This window comes from Phymastichus coffea, unplaced genomic scaffold (assembly GCF_024137745.1).
Source record: "Phymastichus coffea isolate CEN01 unplaced genomic scaffold, Cenicafe_Pcof_1.1 PCOF00251, whole genome shotgun sequence".
Classification (NCBI taxonomy): Eukaryota; Metazoa; Arthropoda; class Insecta; order Hymenoptera; family Eulophidae; genus Phymastichus; species Phymastichus coffea.
In genome coordinates this window covers 2,501-7,454 of record NW_026707062.1, presented here as the reverse complement: position 1 = coordinate 7,454, position 4,954 = coordinate 2,501, and positions in this window count along the sequence as shown.

Genomic DNA, 4,954 nt, shown 5'->3' with positions numbered 1-4,954 from the left:
GGACAGGGACTTGCTGGATTTACAAGTGACTCGCCGCGCACGACGTTTCAGGCCAGGGACTTGCTGTATTCACAAGTGACTCGCCGCGCACGACGTTTCAGGCCTGGGACTTGCTGTATTCACAAGTGACTCGCCGCGCACGACGTTTCAGGCCTGGGACTTGCTGTATTCACAAGTGACTCGCCGCGCACGACGTTTCAGGCCAGGGACTTGCTGTATTGACAAGTGACTGGCCGCGCACGACGTTTCAGGACAGGGACTTGCTGTATTCACAAGTGACTCGCCGCGCACGACGTTTCAGGCCAGGGACTTGCTGTATTCACAAGTGACTCGCCGCGCACGACGTTTCAGGCCTGGGACTTGCTGTATTCACAAGTGACTCGCCGCGCACGACGTTTCAGGCCAGGGACTTGCTGTATTGACAAGTGACTCGCCGCGCACGACGTTTCAGGCCAGGGACTTGCTGTATTCACAAGTGACTCGCCGCGCACGACGTTTCAGGACAGGGACTTGCTGGATTTACAAGTGACTCGCCGCACACGACGTTTCAGGCCAGGGACTTGCTGGATTTACAAGTGACTCGCCGCGCACGACGTTTCAGGCCAGGGACTTGCTGGATTTACAAGTGACTCGCCGCGCACGACGTTTCAGGCCAGGGACTTGCTGTATTGACAAGTGACTCGCCGCGCACGACGTTTCAGGCCAGGCACTTGCTGTATTCACAAGTGACTCGCCGCGCACGACGTTTCAGGCCAGGGACTTGCTGGATTTACATGTGACTCGCCGCGCACGACGTTTCAGGCCAGGGACTTGCTGTATTCACAAGTGACTCGCCGCGCACGACGTTTCAGGCCAGGGACTTGCTGTATTGACAAGTGACTCGCCGCGCACGACGTTTCAGGCCAGGGACTTGCTGTATTGACAAGTGACTCGCCGCGCACGACGTTTCAGGCCTGGGACTTGCTGTATTCACAAGTGACTCGCCGCGCACGACGTTTCAGGCCAGGGACTTGCTGTATTGACAAGTGACTCGCCGCGCACGACGTTTCAGGCCAGGGACTTGCTGTATTGACAAGTGACTCGCCGCGCACGACGTTTCAGGCCAGGGACTTGCTGTATTGACAAGTGACTCGCCGCGCACGACGTTTCAGGCCAGGCACTTGATGGATTTACAAGTGACTCGCCGCGCACGACGTTTCAGGCCAGGGACTTGCTGGATTTACAAGTGACTCGCCGCGCACGACGTTTCAGGCCAGGGACTTGCTGTATTCACAAGTGACTCGCCGCGCACGACGTTTCAGGCCAGGGACTTGCTGTATTCACAAGTGACTCGCCGCGCACGACGTTTCAGGACAGGGACTTGCTGGATTTACAAGTGACTCGCCGCGCACGACGTTTCAGGCCAGGGACTTGCTGTATTCACAAGTGACTCGCCGCGCACGACGTTTCAGGCCTGGGACTTGCTGTATTCACAAGTGACTCGCCGCGCACGACGTTTCAGGCCTGGGACTTGCTGTATTCACAAGTGACTCGCCGCGCACGACGTTTCAGGCCAGGGACTTGCTGTATTGACAAGTGACTGGCCGCGCACGACGTTTCAGGACAGGGACTTGCTGTATTCACAAGTGACTCGCCGCGCACGACGTTTCAGGCCAGGGACTTGCTGTATTCACAAGTGACTCGCCGCGCACGACGTTTCAGGCCTGGGACTTGCTGTATTCACAAGTGACTCGCCGCGCACGACGTTTCAGGCCAGGGACTTGCTGTATTGACAAGTGACTCGCCGCGCACGACGTTTCAGGCCAGGGACTTGCTGTATTCACAAGTGACTCGCCGCGCACGACGTTTCAGGACAGGGACTTGCTGGATTTACAAGTGACTCGCCGCACACGACGTTTCAGGCCAGGGACTTGCTGGATTTACAAGTGACTCGCCGCGCACGACGTTTCAGGCCAGGGACTTGCTGGATTTACAAGTGACTCGCCGCGCACGACGTTTCAGGCCAGGGACTTGCTGTATTCACAAGTGACTCGCCGCGCACGACGTTTCAGGCCTGGGACTTGCTGTATTCACAAGTGACTCGCCGCGCACGACGTTTCAGGCCTGGGACTTGCTGTATTCACAAGTGACTCGCCGCGCACGACGTTTCAGGCCAGGGACTTGCTGTATTGACAAGTGACTGGCCGCGCACGACGTTTCAGGACAGGGACTTGCTGTATTCACAAGTGACTCGCCGCGCACGACGTTTCAGGCCAGGGACTTGCTGTATTCACAAGTGACTCGCCGCGCACGACGTTTCAGGCCTGGGACTTGCTGTATTCACAAGTGACTCGCCGCGCACGACGTTTCAGGCCAGGGACTTGCTGTATTGACAAGTGACTCGCCGCGCACGACGTTTCAGGCCAGGGACTTGCTGTATTCACAAGTGACTCGCCGCGCACGACGTTTCAGGACAGGGACTTGCTGGATTTACAAGTGACTCGCCGCACACGACGTTTCAGGCCAGGGACTTGCTGGATTTACAAGTGACTCGCCGCGCACGACGTTTCAGGCCAGGGACTTGCTGGATTTACAAGTGACTCGCCGCGCACGACGTTTCAGGCCAGGGACTTGCTGTATTGACAAGTGACTCGCCGCGCACGACGTTTCAGGCCAGGCACTTGCTGTATTCACAAGTGACTCGCCGCGCACGACGTTTCAGGCCAGGGACTTGCTGGATTTACATGTGACTCGCCGCGCACGACGTTTCAGGCCAGGGACTTGCTGTATTCACAAGTGACTCGCCGCGCACGACGTTTCAGGCCAGGGACTTGCTGTATTGACAAGTGACTCGCCGCGCACGACGTTTCAGGCCAGGGACTTGCTGTATTGACAAGTGACTCGCCGCGCACGACGTTTCAGGCCTGGGACTTGCTGTATTCACAAGTGACTCGCCGCGCACGACGTTTCAGGCCAGGGACTTGCTGTATTGACAAGTGACTCGCCGCGCACGACGTTTCAGGCCAGGGACTTGCTGTATTGACAAGTGACTCGCCGCGCACGACGTTTCAGGCCAGGCACTTGATGGATTTACAAGTGACTCGCCGCGCACGACGTTTCAGGCCAGGGACTTGCTGGATTTACAAGTGACTCGCCGCGCACGACGTTTCAGGCCAGGGACTTGCTGTATTCACAAGTGACTCGCCGCGCACGACGTTTCAGGCCAGGGACTTGCTGTATTCACAAGTGACTCGCCGCGCACGACGTTTCAGGCCAGGGACTTGCTGTATTGACAAGTGACTCGCCGCGCACGACGTTTCAGGACAGGGACTTGCTGGATTTACAAGTGACTCGCCGCACACGACGTTTCAGGCCAGGCACTTGATGGATTTACAAGTGACTCGCCGCGCACGACGTTTCAGGCCAGGGACTTGCCAGTTGTACGGAATTCACGCGCATTGCCCCTCATGAACAGAAGAGTGTTAAGTGCAGGCGCATTGCATTTGCTGTTGTGGTCAAGGAGTCCCCCCTCCATCCCTTCTAACAATCCTGTTTGCTCGTTCCAGCCGACTAGATATCGGCCTGCTCCCGAGCGAGTGTACCCACAGCAGCGGTGCGAGCTCGTGGCATTAGCCTACTTCTCACATAATGAGCATTACCACCAACTATTTTCCATCTGTTATAGGCAATCGAGTCCGCTTTATGGAGGGTCACTAACGCTTTGATATTTCCACAGTTCGTGCTAAACGAGCGCCGGACGCTGCGTCGACGGAGCTCAGTCCGGAGCGGCGAACCCAGCTGTGCGCCGGTGTTCGCCGTAGCGCCACGTTGTCGGCGTACGGTCGCCGTTTCCACTGATTTTTGCGCGTTCAAATGAGAAGTTTGTCTGCCGGACAGTAGTTCGACGATAATATATAAGGACGACAGTCGAAATACCGTTAATACATTCGCGCCTATCACCAATCGGAAGACGTGCTCTATTGCCAGAGCTTTAAGAAGAAAAACTCGGAGTCGACGTTCGCCGCCTATTGACCAGGTCGAGAGAGCCGTCATCGAGTTCACGCGCATCCCCACCGAAACGTACATGTTCACGCGCATCGCTCTCCTTGGCCACGCATACGCAGCACATGTTCACGCGCATTGCTTTCGTTGGCCAGGAAAAAGGAAGCACAAGTCCACGCGCATTGCTTTCCTTGGCCAGCCAAACTCAGCACAAGTCCACGCGCATTGCCTTCCTTGGCCTCGCAAACGCAGCACAAGTCCACGCGCATTGCCTTCCTTGGCCTCGCAAACGCAGCACATGTTCACGCGCATTGCTTTCGTTGGCCAGGAAAAAGGAAGCACAAGTGCACGCGCATTGCTCTCGTTGGCCAGGCAAAAGGAAGCACAAGTGCACGCGCATTGCTTTCGTTGGCCAGGAAAAAGGAAGCACTAGTGCACGCGCATTGCCTTCCCGGCCAGCGAAACGCAGCACAAGTCCACGCGCATTGCCTTCCTTGGCCTCGCAAACGCAGCACATGTTCAAGCGCATTGCTCTCGTTGGCCAGGAAAAAGGAAGCACTAGTGCACGCGCATTGCCTTCCCGGCCAGCCAAACGCAGCACAAGTCCACGCGCATTGCCTTCCTTGGCCTCGCAAACGCAGCACATGTTCAAGCGCATTGCTCTCGTTGGCCAGGAAAAAGGAAGCACTAGTGCACGCGCATTGCTCTCCCGGCCAGCCAAACGCAGCACAAGTCCACGCGCATTGCCTTCCTTGGCCTCGCAGCAGCACATGTTCACGCGCATTGCTTTCGTTGGCCAGGAAAAAGGAAGCACAAGTGCACGCGCATTGCTCTCGTTGGCCAGGAAAAAGGAAGCACTAGTGCACGCGCATTGCTCTCCCGGCCAGCCAAACGCAGCACAAGTCCACGCGCATTGCCTTCCTTGGCCTCGCAAACGCAGCACATGTTCACGCGCATTGCTTTCGTTGGCCAG